The sequence below is a fragment of the Grampus griseus genome, assembly GCF_964374135.1.
Source record: "Grampus griseus genome assembly, chromosome: 3".
In the NCBI taxonomy this organism is placed as follows: domain Eukaryota; kingdom Metazoa; phylum Chordata; class Mammalia; order Artiodactyla; family Delphinidae; genus Grampus; species Grampus griseus.
The window spans coordinates 87166725-87182909 of record NC_139019.1 but is presented as its reverse complement, the minus strand read 5'-3'; the positions used below and the strand labels follow the sequence as shown (position 1 = coordinate 87182909).

The 16185-nt window shown below is 38.5% G+C and overlaps 1 pseudogene across 1 annotated transcript in view; it reads left to right on the top strand.

Moving 5' to 3' along the window:
• Nucleotides 1-11620, top strand: part of LOC309819845 (PR domain zinc finger protein 14-like) — a 51233-nt pseudogene extending 39613 nt beyond the window's left edge. Inside the window, exon 3 of the transcript in view lies at nucleotides 10396-11620. The product of the transcript in view is annotated as a PR domain zinc finger protein 14-like (transcript). The remainder of the gene's footprint in view (nucleotides 1-10395) is intronic.
• Nucleotides 11621-16185: the final 4565 nt, after the last annotated feature.

Sequence of the window (16185 nt, the reverse complement as noted above, 5' to 3'; positions counted from 1 at the left end):
CCCCCAAACTCGGCTTCCCAACTCTGGCTCCTGTAAGCTTTTCCTTTTCTCTCCTCCTCCTTCAGGGATCGATCGGTTTCTGGGGCCAGGGCTTGGTTTCCTTTAAGATGTAAATCCTGCAGCTCAGCTCAGTTCTAATCAGCACGACAAAAGGCCAGGAGCTGCCAGAGCTGCGGGCTCCTTCCTCTTAGAGCTTGGTGGGGGGGAGGTGGTGGTGGAAGGGGGTGGACGAGAGCCGTGATTGCTCCAAAATGAAGGGTTTGCTCTGCATATTTGAATGCAAATGGTTTGCATACACGTATATACAAGCATGACTACATAGGCAGCCTGAAATATTGTAGGAGGATTCAGGAATGATTTTGCGTGAGAATGATATCTATGATATAGAACTATACGCCAGCTGAGTGCTTCTAAATTGATTTTTGTTACTGAACAACTTTGCAGTATATTAGGCAATGAAATTTTTGCCAGAGGAACTAAAAATGACTTTCGATATCCCCTTGCTCTTAATTTTCACAAGAACAAAACAGAAATTATGCTAATAAGGGTCAGATGTGGAGAGGTATGTACAAACTCTGAAAGAAAATTAGAACATTGTATCTTTTATGTCCATGAGAACAATATAAAATACAAAACAAAAAAGTTTGCAAAATTTTTTCTTGTTTGTAATTCTCATTAGACTGAGTACTCCTGGATAGACGGGATTGTTTTGTTCATCATTGTAACTGTAGCAACTAGTATGGTGCCTAAAATATGAGAGGTGATCATGAAACAAATAAGTATTACAAGCTGGCATTTGCCAAGTAACTGGCATTGTGCTATAAGTACAGTATCTCAGTCTCCCAGATATTTTTGTCATTGGTGTTATGTGGAGAAATGACTGTGCCACTATGTGATCTTTTAAGGCTTATATCTTTTAGATCTTGAAGATTCTTTTTATGTTCCTTCCTTCCCCCTTCCCACCCTCCTTTCCAATCTTTCCTCCTTTCTTACTGTATTTAAATATTTAGATAAGTGCCGCCCAATAGAAACATAATTGTAGCCACAAATGTGAGCAACAAAATTTAAAATTTCCCCATAGCCATATATCTAAAAAAGGAAAAAAGAAACAGAAAAAAATTCATTTAAATAATATATTTTATGTAACCTAGTACATACAAAATATTATCATTTCAACATGTGATCAATATCAAAAAAAATCGTAAAGAGATACTTCGCAGTCTTTTTTTTTTTTGCAGTCTTTTTTTAAAACATGAGTTTTCAAAATCTGGAGTATATTTTACATATTCAGTATATCTCAATTTAAAATTGTCACATTTCAAGTGCTCAAGAACCACGTGTGTATCTGTCGTATGGACAACACAGTTATAGACAATCTGAGTTAGAGATCAAAATTGCTAGCCTGAATAATCCATCCTTTCTTTACTTACATCCAAAATGACTCATTTATTTATACACTGATATCTTGTAAGTATGCACAGCACTCAATACACATTGGTAGAATGAGTGAATGATAGTTGACATTATGATTTATTTTAGTCGGGTAAGATGTTAAAGAACTTGAGGGGGAGGACTTAACATTAATACTACCTACAGTATTGAACATGTGTTGAATCCCTGACATTAGACCAGATACTTGATAAACATTATCTCCTGTACTACTCACAGCATATTTTATGAGATTGATATGATTAGACTCACTTTTACAAAGCAATTGAAGCTTAGCAATGTTAAGTAAGTTGCTCAGGGTTAGAATCATAGTAAATTGCTGAACCAGATTTGAAGCTATGTTTGGTCTGATTCCAGACTGAACCCTTCACCACAGCTTACTGCCTTTGTAAGATAAAACCATCAGGATAAAGAAATAGCACAGAGCGGATGTATTCATTCTATCAAGTTAAAAAAAAAAAAAGGCCATTGCCTACTGGAGTTGCTGAATTTTTCTTTCTCATTTTAATAGAAAGAATAATTTAGTAGGAAGTAGCCACCACTGTTATTCAACATAGTTTTGGAAGTTTTAGCCATGCAATCAGAGAAGAAAAAGAATTAAAAGGAATCCAAATCGGAAAAGGAGAAGTAAAACTGTCACTGTTTGCAGAGGACATGATACTATACATAGAGAATCCTAAAAATGCTACTAGAAAGCTACTAGAACTAATCAATGAATTTGGTAAAGTAGCAGGATACAAAATTAATGCACAGAAATCTCTTGCATTCCTATGCACTAATGATGTAAAATCTGAAAGAGAAATTAAGGAAACACTTCCGTTTACCATTGCAACAAACAGAATAAAATACCTAGGAATAAACCTACCTAAGGAGACAAAAGACCTGTATGCAGAAAACTATAAGACACTGATGAAAGAAATTAAAGATGATACAAACAGATGGAGAGATATACCATGTTCTTGGATTGGAAGAATCAACATTGTGAAAATGACTATACTACCCAAAGCAACCTACAGATTCAATGCAATCCCTGTCAAACTGCCAATGGCATTTTTCACAGAACTAGAACAAAAAATCTCACAACTTGTATGGAAACACAAAAGACCCTGAATAGCCAAAGCAATCTTGAGAAAGAAAAACAGAGCTGGAGGAATCATGCTCCTGGACTTCAGACTATACTACAAAGTTACAGTAATCAAGACAGTATGGTACTGGCACAAAAACAGAAATATAGATCAATGGAGCAGGATAGGAAGCCCAGAGGTAAACCCATACACATATGGTCACCTTATGTTTGATAAAGGAGGCAAGAATATACAATGGAGAAAAGATAGCCTCTTCAATTAGTGGTGCTGGGAAAACTGCACAGCTACATGTAAAAGAATGAAATTAGAACACTTCCTAACACCATACACAAAAATAAACTCAAAATGTATTAAAGACCTAAATGTAAGGCCAGACAGTATAAAACTCTTAGAGGAAAACATAGGCAGAACACTCTATGACATAAATCACAGCAAGATCCTTTTTGACCCACCTCCTAGAGAAATGGAAATAAAAACAAAAATAAACAAATAGAACCTAATGAAACTTAAAAGCTTTTGCACAGCAAAGGAAACCATAAACAAGACAAAAAGGCAACCCTCAGAATGGGAGAAAATATTTGCAAATGAAGCAACTGACAAAGGATTAATCTCCAAAATATACAAGCAGCTCATGCAGCACAATATCAAAAAAAACCCAACCCAATCCAAAGATGCACAGAAGACCTAAATAGACATTTCTCCAAAGAAGATATACAGATTGCCAACAAACACATGAAAGGATGCTCAACATCACTAATCATTAGAGAATTGCAAATCAAAATGACAGTGGGGTATCACCTCACACTGGTCAGAATGGCCATCACCAAAAAATCTACAAGCAATAAATGCTGGAGAGGGTGTGGAGAAAAGGGAACCCTCTTACACTGTTGGTGAGAATGTAAATTAATACAGCCACTATGGAGAACAGTATGGAGGTTCCTTAAAAAACTAAAAATAGAACTACCATATGCCCCAGCAATCCCACTACTGGGCATATACCCTGAGAAAACCATAATTCAAAAAGAGACATGTACCACAATGTTCATTGCAGCGCTATTTACAATAGCCAGGACATGGAAGCAACCTAAGTGTCCATCGACAGATAAATGAATAAAGAAGATGTGGCACATATATACAATGGAATATTACTCAGCCGTAAAAAGAAACGAAATTGAGTTATTTGTAGTGAGGTGGATGGACCTAGAGTCTGTCATACAGAGTGAAATAAGTCAGAAAGAGAAAAGCAAATACCATATGCTAACACATATATATGGAATCTAAAAACAAAATGGTTCTGATGAACCTAGGGTCAGGACCAGAATAAAGACACAGATGTAGAGAATGGATTTGAGGAGATGGGGGCTGTGGGAGGAAGGGTAAGCTGGGATGAAGTGAGAGAGTAGCATTGACATATATACACTACCAAATGTAAAATAGATAGCTAGTGGAAAGCAACTGTATAGCACAGGAAGATCAGCGCAGTGCTTTGTGACCACCTAGAGGGGTGGGATAGGGAGGGTGGGAGGAGACGCAAGAGGGAGGGGATATGAGGATGTATGTATACATATAGCTGCTTCACTTTGTTATAGAGCAGAAACTAACACAATATTGTAAAGCAATTATACTCCAATAAAGATGTGAATTTAAAAAAAACGAAAAAGAAAAAAATAAAAAAGCATTCCCCAACAACAAAAAAGAGTAGCAAATATTCTTTCATTTTCACAAGTTTTATAATTTATTTCCAGAATGTTTATTGGAAAACATTCTAAATGTTTATTTAGAAAATTATTTTATGTTTCTTTAAAAAAAGAGAATGTAACTTATATTTTATGGCTTTAAACCATAGTGATTAAATAGTTTCACCAGGATAGTAGGTGAACCAAGAAGTCACCATTTTACATTCCTTTTCTGAACCTCCTCTAATTACCAAAAAATGTCCTCTTGAGATAGAGGTTAAAATTAGGATGCTAAATTAGGTAAGTCTCTTCCTTACCTATTCTGTAGGGTAGGTTGCCTGTTGAAAGCAGAAAATAATGCATTGCTGTGCATATGTAATTGTACAGATAATTGCCTCTATCATTTAAAAATATCATTTGCAAAAATGGCATCTATGATTAATTATGTACATTTATCATTGAGTCGACTGGGGTACATTATAAAATCCTTTCCCTAAGCTCATGCATCTTTCCTCTCTTCTTATTTCTTTCAATGTAAGTTGTTTAGTAATTCAAAATTTTTATTACTCCTTAAGCCATAATTCATCTACACAGGAACCAGCAACTAATTTGCCCTCTGGCTGTAGAGGGGTTGCTTTTTGACTTGTCGTATCAAGGAACAAGGGTGATGACGTTTAAACTCTCCCCTCATATAATAATGCTTCAGAAACTGAAATCCTGGGATAGGGATCGTTTATTGATATGTAAGTATCTCCATTACCATTTCCTTAACCGCAAACTGAACGTCGTTGGGCTTCAATGTCAAATGGTACCAAGGAAAGAAAAAAATTAATAAAAAACATAAAATTGTATAGTAATTCTGAAATCCTGACATGTGCAACTTACCTAATGTGAATATAATGTAATTAATGATAGTAGCAACTAACCAAGAACAGACTTTGTCCTTAACATAAGTCCTCCTTCTGGTCTCCCAGCTTCTCTGCTCTGCCCTGGATTCTCAGAATATCCAGATTGAGCCTCTGAAACGTCAGTCTGACCCTCAGCTCTAAACCCTTTACTCTTCCCATCTCACTCAAAGTAAGAGTCACAGTGGAAGTAAAAGTCGCAGTCTTTACAAAGGCCTGTGATGCCTGGAAGATCTGGCCCCTATTACCTCCTAGGACTTTATCTCCTTCTGCTGGTCCCTTCATTCAACTCTCCCCAGCCAGGGTGGCATCCCCCAATACTCTGGACACTTTCCCCACTCAGACCCCTGTGCTTGCTATTCCTTCTGCCTGGATTGCTTTTCCTTGTATTCATGTGGCTGCTCCCTTACCTCCCTAACTTGGCATGTATCACTCTTCAGTGTACCATATGTTTTATCTGTTAGTCTTATTTGTTAATTTCTCTCTCCACTAGGAAGGAAACACCATAGGGCAGGGATTTTAATCTGTTTGGTTCACTGATGAATTCTCAGCTCTTAGAAAAGTACTGGACACAGAGTAGGTGCTCAATAAGTGTTTGTTGATTGAACAAATAATTGTGTACTGTATTTTAATTTGTTAGATCTGGTGGCTCTCTCCCCAGCATAGGCAAGATGGTTGCTGGCAGCCCCAAACCTATATCCACATAACTCAAAATCCCCAGAGAAGAGAGGCCCTCTCAATCCTGGCTTCATTCACAAATCTCAGTGAGGCCCTGACCAGCCTGATTTACCCTGTGGTGATAAGGGTGCGGTGGTATGGTAGTGTGCTATGTCATGGCAATGGATAGCGTCACCGGATGAGAGAAGGAGAGATTCTCTGAAGAAAGGATTTTAGGCAGGCAGGCAGCATTATTACGCTTTAGGACCCAACACTTTTATGGTAAATTGCTTTCTTGTCTGTCACTTGATAGACTGTAATACTCTGTGAGGGCAGGACCAGCTCTGTCTTACTTACTACTCTATCCTCAAGGCATAGCACATATTAGATGCTCAATAAATTTATGAATGAATGAAAAAATAAATGAATGGCAAGCTACTCGCAGGGGAGGGTGCGGGGGGTGGGGAGGGTGTGCAAATGTTTGGAGGCCTCACAACAAAGGAGGACATTAGATGAGTTAAATGTTTCAGGTATTATGCCGAGACTCTTGGGTGGAGATGTTTACAATTTGGATTTACCTGTCAAGCTGACCAGGCACCCTTTCCTGGGACTACTACTTCAGGAATTAGAACTGCATTTGCCTCAGTTCCTTTCATTTTCTTTGCTCCATAGTTGACTGGCTCCCTTTGAGGTTGCCACCTTCCTTCTTTAGAAATGGAGAGACCCTCCTTTAGGTCTGGCTCTAGGTTGCAAGTACTTCCTTAAGGCTGTTTTTGTACATCTCTGCTGGGATTCATTGTGCAGAACTTCTCTGGTTAAACTTTCTGAGGGAGAAAGTTTTGTATAGCCCTGAGATCTGGTTCCTCACAGAAAACACAAGGGAAAACACAGCGTAAAGTACTAGTACACTATTTTCCCTCCCTCACTGAATATATATTAATAGAGTGTCTACTGTGTGCTGTGTACAGTGCTAAGCTCTGGAGAGGTGATGGGGAGGAACTGAACTAGAAGGGGAAACGGAGGAAATGCCACACACTTATACAGTTTCAATCAGGGGACCAGTGTTGATAGTATGAAGGGAACTCAGTGCCATGTGGTTAGAGGAGTCCTACTCTATTCTATGGAGTCAGAAGAGACTTCCCCTAGAAAATGGCATCTGAGCTGAGACTTGAAGGATGAATGAGTCAAACAGGTGGGACTCTAAATGTTTCGGGCAGAGGGGGCACCTGGAGACAGGGAGATGCATGGCTTCTTTGAGGACATGAGAGGAAGTCATTGTGGCTGGAGTTAGTGAGTGTGGGGAGGGTCCTGTAAGGTGAGGTCAGAGAGGAAGGCAAGGATCAGCTCATGCAGGGGTTGGTAGCCATGTTAAGAATTTTATCTTTATTTTGACAGGTATGGGAAGCCATTAACTGGTAGAGCGTGACGGTTCCCTCTGGAACAGATCACTCCAGCTGCAGAATGCAGTAAATATCGGATGGAGGTAAGAGTGGGTGGCTGAGATTGGTTCAGAGGCAACTTGATATAGAAATGAGAAATCGAGAAATGAAGTGTGACATCCCTTGACGGAATACTGAGTCCACTGCTTTATCAAGTCTGTTAGCGAGAAGTTCTCATTTTGGGAACTGATGGGGGTCTTTATCCCGATCCACAAAGAAAATATAATTAGAGCTATGAATATGAATGTGATTGTTAAAGATCATGTCAGTAAAGAAAGAAAAGAGGGCTAAAGAAAAACACCTATATTTAAGGGCTGGGCATTCATACCACAAATATGTATTGTGTTCACTATGTGCCTGGCACCGGGCTGTGAGTCATAGTCAAGCAGGCAGAAGAAATTAGTTGGAGACAAAAGACGAGAACTCTGAAAATGTGGAGTAACGAACATCAACGAGTAAGAAAGTCTCGAGAAGAAAGTGTGGCCAGTGGTTCAGTTGCTGCAGAGGAAGAAAGTGAGATGAATGCTGACAACTTTGAGTCTGGATTAGACTCCACCCTACGTGGCACAGATTAGAAACTCAGGTTAATAAACAGACTTAGGGGGATTGCGTATAAGGAACTTGACCAAACTTTCTCCCATTTTAGAACTTTAAATTATAGGCAGAGAAGACTTGATATATGACATTTCACTTTATATCTCACTTCCTTGAAAACCCATCTATTCCACCTATGGAAAGAGGGCTGTACATCCCCAGTCCTGCCATGGCTGTCAGACAAGAGCAGAGATGTTGTAATTTGAGGCTGACAGCAAGATGACCCTTACAGGGTCACTACAGTTTCTGTCTTGTGCCAGATCCTCCTGCTGAAAGATGGAGGTGCCATGACGTTAAATCAATGTAGTGAGTGATGTGGAGATTTGAGATGAAGCTAAACATAGCTTCCTTTGATTTTACCTTTTCATTTTTTTCTGGCTGGACGCCACTTTAGAAGAAGAATCGCCTCTGGATAAATCATCTCTTCAGGCTTGCTATTCTAAGCAAATGACATTATGCTAAGAGGATCAGAAGGGCCTGAATGTTAATTGTGTTCATTTAGGGTTCCATGTAAAGTTTTTATTGAAGAAAAAAGACTCCCTATGAAATTTATGAAGTAGCAGAAACAAACACTCCTATTAGAAATATTCAGAAAACCATGTCACCAATTACAGATTTATTTACTTATTTATTTTAAAGTTTCAGTTTTTTTTTTAAATAAATAAATTTATTTATTTTTGGCTGCTTTGGGTCTTCATTGCTGCGTGTGGGCTTTCTCTAGTTGTGGCGAGCAGGGGCTACTCTTAGTTGTGGTGCATGGGTTTCTCATTGCCGTGGCTTCTCTTGTTGTGGAGCATGGGCTCTAGGCGCACAGGCTTCAGTAGTTAGTTGTGGCGTGCGGCTTCAGTAGTTGTGGCTCGCGGACTCTAGAGCACAGGCTCAGTAGTTGTGGTGCGTGGGCTTAGTTGCTCCGTGTCATGTGGGATCTCCCCAGACCAGGGCTCGAACCCGTGTCCCCTGCATTGGCAGGCGGATTCTTAACCCCTGTGCCACCAGGGAAGTTCCCCAATTACAGATTTAACACCAAATAACTCAGTAATGGAAATCAAAGTTATGAAAGAATAACATTAATTTGAGGTGAATAATATCCAAAATTTTATTTCCGATAATTTAAGAAATGGATGAATCTGTTGTGTATTGCTATATAACAAACCACCCCAAAATTTAGTTGTTCAAAACAAGGACCATTTATTGAGGACAGGATTCTTTGGGTGGGCAGTTTAGGCTGGGCTCAGCTGTGAAGCTCTTCTAGTCTCAGCTGGAAATTTCTCATGTATCTGCTGGTTGCTGCCAGTCAGCTGGTTAACTCTGCATCTGGGGATTGCCTGGGACAATGGGGGTGACTGAGCTACGTGTCTCTCATCAACCAGAAGGCTAGCTTCGACTTGTCCATATGGCCATTGGGCAGGGTTCCTAGAGAAAGAGTGGAAACTTGAATGCCTCTTGAGGTGTGGCTCAGAATTGGCTCAACAGCCTTTCAGCCAAAGGATGTCCAAGGTCAGCTCAGATTCAAGGGGTGAAAAAATAGACTCTCTATTGATGCGAGGGGCTAACTGCAAAGTTAAACCGTACGGGAGAAAAAATTTTGGCCATTGTGCTATCTATCACAGATTCTGAATCATTTTTATCCTATTTGAGTCACATATTGGTAGATAAAATGTATAGTGTTTGAACAATACTTTTGGAAGGGGAAATGTCTTTATTTTTAGCTTTGTTGGCAGTTTCAAACTAGGACCTCCCTCACAGCAACCAGTTAGGATGAGATTTTATTAACAGAATATTTTTTACTTCATTCTTGTTTCTGTAACTATAAAGAAAATCCTCATGTTTTCAGTGGCTGTTAGTCTAGGTGTGTGTGATATAACCAATCACAGACAAAGCAGGACTTCTTAGTGGCAAGGAACACTACCTAGCTGCTGGCCTGGAAATCCTTTATAAAGAGTTCAGAATTGCCATTGGGAAAAGGGCATTTACTTGACAAATGGTGCTATTTCCATTTTTGTCTGCCCAATTTTAAATTTCCTCTTATTAAAATGGCAAATTCAGGCCCTGGAATAAATTGAACCAATGAAATACGTAACTGGAAGATACACACTTCACTCTGTAATATGTAGACATCTTATGGATGCAAGGACATTTCATGGAAAGGGAGTTTTTAAATTACTTTGTATGCATATAGAGAAAACAAAACTTTTTGATGTCTTGGCTCAAACTGAATAGGATCTCACTTAATAGCCCATGTAATACATTAAGATGATTTATTATTATGCTAATATTATATTGTAATATTTATTAAGCATTGGAAGTGCGCAGAATACTAGCTAGTCCACATAAAAGATCCTGATGAATTTCAAGGAAAAGGGCTAAGAAAAGCACTCTCCTAATGCATAGGAACGGAGGGTAATTCAGAATCTAGATGAACCAATAAACCCTATTTAATTTAGTATACATCATATGCCCCCAAAAAGGTAGACTAATGGAAAATGAGAGTGAGAATCTCTGATTAAAAGGTAATCATTTTAACGGCACATTTTCCTTCCAGACTTGAGTTTAGAAAGAGTCATTTCAGTAACATGTTTCTCATTTTAAGTTTTGGAGAGCTCGGCTGCTGCACTCTCAAAGAGAGCGCTCTGAGGATGGCCCCAAACTCATGAACCAAGAGGGGAAGGCATCTCACCATTACCACTTCACCCAGGAAGACCTGCACTTAGCTCTATATGGGGTCATCCCCAGCCGTCAGAACTCCGCCCACCTGCACCAGGCAATTTCGGGCCTCCTGGTCCCCATAGACAGCTCTGGGTCTGATTCTCTGCCTCAGACTCTGGATAACAACTCCCTTCAGCTACCAGAAGGTCTCTGCCTCGGACGGACGAAATTCAGTGAAGTGGCACATTTTGGTGTGTTCTTCAGTAGCCCTGTCACAAACAAAGGAGTCAGGTTCGGGCCCTTTCAGGGTAAAGTGGTCAACACCAGCTAAGTCAGGACGTACGGGGATAATTCCCTGATGTGGGACCTCTTTGAAGATGGTCATTTGAGCCACTTTATTGATGGAAAAGGAGGTGCAGGGAACTGGATGTCCTATGTCAACTGTGTTTGTTTCCCCATGGAGTAGAACTTAGTTGCCGTACAATGTCAAGGGCAGATCTTTTATGAAAGCTGCAGGGAGATCTCCCAGAACCCAGAGCTCCTTGGGTGGTATGGAGATTGCTATGAGAAGTTTTTGGACATTCCCGTGAGCCTGCAGGTCATAAAGCAGTGGAACCAAGCATCTGGGCCCTCGGAAGAGTCTGCAGAAGGGTACACGTGTGAAAGATGTGGAAAAGTATTTACCTACAAACATTACAGAGACAAGCATCTCAAGTACACCCCATGTGTGGACAAGGGTGACAGGAAATTTCCCTGTTCTTTATGCAACGATCCTTTGAGAAGTGAGAACGGCTCCGGATCCGGATCCTTCACATTCGTGAGAAGCATCGGCCTCACAAGTGTTCTGTGTATGGGAAATGTTTCTCTCAATCTTCCAACCTAAACAAACACATGAGAGTCCACTCTGGAGACAGACTCTACCACTGTGTGTATTGTACCAAGACGTTCACTGCCTCTAGTATACTCCGCACACATATCAGGAAGCACTCTGGGGAGAAGCCCTTCAAATGCAAGTACCGTGCCAAATCTTTTGCGTCCCATGCTGCCCACGACAGCCATATCCGACGCTCACACAAGTAGCGTGGCACCGTTCCTGTTACATCTGTGGAAAAACCTTCCCAGATCAAGAAGCCTTCTACTCCCACATGAAGTTTCATGAAGACTGCTAGCCCTCAGAGAGTTTGAGGACAGTGCCTCTGTATTTCTGTCTTAATGTTTCTTGCTTATGGGTATATCTTACAAACAAATGATAGCTAGATTGAGATGAGAAACAGAATAATGGAACTGACCAATTAGCAGAATTTACCAGATTTCTTGACTGTGGTTTTAACAGCTTTCACAGAAACATCTTTCACAATTTCTAACAAGAATGGAGTATTGCTGAATTCACCTAGAAATAATGAAAGCTGGCTGTTAATAGTGCTTAAAGGTCTGGAAACTCAACATCAACCCTGAAAGGGACTATATTTCATTTCAGGGACTGGGAGTAGAGTCTTTGATTAATTGCGATTAAAAAAAAAGGAGGCTTTTTCTCTACCATTTGCCCCGGGCCCGCAATTGTAATATGTCTGTGGCCATCATCCCCTGTTATATTTCTTAACAGAATAAATTCTTTAAAAATCAAAAAAAAAAAAAAATAAGTTTTGGCCAATAATCCTCTGCATTATTATCTGATGTTCTAAAATCACAAGTTGCAGTGGTTTCTATAGAGACCAGCTTTATAACTATTATTCCAAACTACAAAATGAAATGCCTTTAAAAAATTATACCCTAACTGTAACTTTATGACATCACAATAAAATTTACAATGTTGGCATAAGGTATTTGGAAGTCTCAGACTAGAGTTATAAATCTGCAGTAAGAGGACAATTTTCCTAAAAAATAAATAATATACTTTAAAAACCATCTCTACCATGGCCAAGAAAAATGGGAAAAAATTTGAGACAATTATTTAGATGACTACAAAAAAAAAAAATCCATACTCCAAAATATCCCCTGAGACTTTTATGTAAAAAATATGCACATAATTTGAGGAAAGAGTTTCTTAGTTTGCCGTAATTCTATTTTGCTTAGCCAGTTTAGATCTGGGGAGAAAAAGTAAAGCCAATGCTAAAAAGGGGCTTAGTAACAGCATTTCCTATTTCATGAAATCATGCTCACTGACTAAGGGTTATCCTCTGCTCGTCTTTAAATAGAATTCTCACAGAAGTTGATGAAAATCTTGGGTGAATATTGATTGAAAAATAAGTTCTTGGGCTTCCCTGGTGGCGCAGTGGTTGAGAGTTCGCCTGCCGATGCAGGGGATACGGGTTCGTGCCCCGGTCTAGGAAGATCCCACATGCCGCGGAGCGGCTGGGCCCGTGAGCCATGGCCGTTGAGCCTGCGCGTCAGGAGCCTGTGCTCCGCAACGGGAGAGGCCACAACAACAACAACAAAAAAGTTCTTTCTCTGTCTGTATATATGCTCATAAATATGCTACATGTGTATGTACATAATGGCATCAATTAAATTTTTAAATATGTTCTAGCCCCCTTGGGGGGTGTGTCTCTAAACAAGTAAAAAATGCAAAAGCACACAAATTTACATGCTTTTTGGATGATGGTAGTTGTAGCTGGTGGGAGAAAAGTATCCTAATTATTAGTTTATATATATTTGAGAAAAAAGTACAGGTTAACTTTATTTCTGAAAAGTCTACATATATTCTTTTTATTTAAATAAAGGTATGCTGCAGATATCTATGTTGCCATTGTAATAAAACATAAATACAAATTTTTATTTATTATTTATTTATTTATTTTGTAATGTGCATTCATGGTAATCTGTATTCCTTTAAGCAAGGAGTGTAATGTTATTTAATAATTCACAAAGACCATTTTAGGATAGTATACTTAGTTGATTGATTAGATTTTTAAAATGCAGATAGATTTTATTTGGTAATTTTTATTTAAAAATTTGAAGAGGGGAAATACAGAGCTGTAAGAGTACATACATGTTCAAATAGTAAAAGACAAGACAAACATATTTCATGGGAATAATATCACCTACCAATATCAGCTTTATGGTTGAATATTGGCCACATAGCTCTATGGTATATATACTGAAGTCTAGCTAATGAAAAGTGATGTGGAAATTGAATCAACCAGTTCTTGTTTGCTTCTTTTGAAATTAGATGTAAGCACATACACATTTGTAATACACAGAAACATAACACATATTTACATGTGTGCCTAATTATTTGGTTTAGCTGTTTATCAAAATGACTGCTCAAAATTCTGTCTGTTTAAAAAGTTTGCTATGTAGGTCTTATTTAAACTATATTTTGAAATGAGCAAAACAACACATAGGCAATTCATAAGTAAGAAATTCTAAAAATGCCTCTTTAAGGATATTTCAGCAACTTGTAAAACTGCTTCTACTTATGCACAGACTTCAAGAGAAGACATGCTGGGAAGCAAACTCCAGGAAGTGCCAGAAAATTAAAGAGAGAATGAGGAAAAGTGGAAAATTCATGATGGAATTTGAAGGTCACAAGCTGAAGGTAAAGACATGGTACTCTATTTAGTAGAGGGTTTTTTTCCTCCCTCTTTTAGGCTGCACCCAGGAGAGGCAACTAGATCAGAAATAGAAAAGGAGCATTTCCTAAGGTCTGTAAGGAAAGAAAAGCTAGTGAAGAGTTATTCCTAAAGATTCTGAGAAAGCTCTTATAAAAGGGGGTAAAGAAGAGAGGAGCCTTCATTAAGTAACTTCAAATAGTCTGTGCACAGGATAGCTGGGTGACAGTTTGGTGATAGAACCTGGGTTCTTAGGCCTTTGGAATGAATTCTAAAGTTCTGGGAAGATAGATAGCCGAGTTAGCTTAAGTACCATTATGTTAGTCACCTGTTAGAAAGTTTTTTCATCTAATTATCATTTTTTAAATCTTTGATCCTGAGTTTATTTCCTTTATTATTTCTTCTGGATGTAACTGCTATATTAGACAAGAGTTGCTTAGTCTGTGGACTGTGGGGTTTGATACACCAGCTTGTTTCATTTATTTATCTGGACACTTGACTCAATAGATCTCCACTTCTATCTGGAGGCAGCTAATACAAAAAGGAAGTCCAGACTAGTCTAAAAAGGAAGACTAATCCATATTTAAAAGTAAGCTTTGCACTGCAACCACGTCTTGGAGATGGTATTGTGTTTTGTGCTATGTGAAAATTATTTTTATAGTATCACTTCATTTTAATAGAGAGGATCATGAAATTCAGTTCTTGGAAGTATTAACATTCCTGCCTTCATGGATAGCTGGGACATTTCTCCTAAGTACAGAGCTTACTTTTTTTTTTTTTTTCCCTGAAATATTGAACTCATTAAGGTAAAAAGAAATTACCTAGATCAGTGATTCTCTATTCTCTATGCTAATTAGAATTCCCTGGAGAGCTTTTAAAAATTACAGATCCAAAATCCCGGCCCCTAACCTAAAACAGGGAGTGGGGCCTTGGCACGTTCTTTTTTAAAAAGCTCTCAAGGTGATTCTAACTCATAGGCAAGGTTAGAACACCCACCTAGATAGTTCAAGGCCAAAAAATAATACATAAACAAATAACTAGAAAGATAAATCCCTATCTGTATTTTAATTTGAAGCATTGCTTCAGTGTCATTTTTTCAGTGTCATTTGTTTTAAAACCACCAGTGTACTCGGTTACCGGTAGCTTTAAATCCAAATATATTTAGAATATAGCCAAGCCCTTTTACAGTCCATTTCCAACCAACTTTTCAGGTCTCAGCTCCCTACAACCCTCTTTCAATGTTGTTGAACTCAAAGCATTTGAACACTCCCTGCACCTTTATTCCTCCATGATTTAGCTTCTTGCTGTTTTCTCTCTGACATACTGGAACCTCCTTCTGAACTTGGCAAAACGCTACTTATCCTTTAAATGGCCAACTTTAGAGTCATTGCCTCTGTGACACTGGGCTAATCATAATTATTTTCTATAATGCTGATTTGTGTAAATTCAAATCACTTCAATATTTTCCTGAGGAGACAAAACCACATTATCTAATGGTACGTATATTTAATAATACCTCTCTTCAAACTTTATCTAAGTGTGTATCTGTCATATTGCTGCTTAGTTACTCCAATATCAATAATTACTTAGGTATATAATCCCAGAAGGAGGCATTTGATTTAAGTTTATGAATTATTTCTCCTAGACATTTGAATTATGTTCTGAACAGTTGCAAATTCCAATGCGTTTTATTCCAGCTCCCTGAATCATTTTAAGGAAAACCATCATGTATGATTTTCTTTTTCTGCTTAAAATGCGACTATCCAGACTTTAAAACAAATAGGAAATATTTAAAATATCAGAACATCCATATTCTTTTGATATATTGATTTTTCACATTTGCTTACAGTATGTGTTTTAAATAGGAAATCAGTGGATATGATTTCTTTTTCTTCACTCCTTTTGGCTTTGATGCCACAGGAAGCCAGCTTGCTAACTCCCTGATACCTGATATTTCCCTGACTAAAAAGTCTCTCCGATGAGAATCAGCATTTTCCCCAAGATAGGAGTCATGAATTCCCATCTTCCTAAAGATACATATGTCCCTTAAAAGGGTCCAGAACATTTCCTGCAAAACTGTCTGTCGTAGGAGCACCTATTAGAGCTACCATCAGAAAGACTGAGGGAAGAAATGCATCCTTCCTACAACAGAAAAAAAAAGTGCACCCTAAAATAGACCAAGA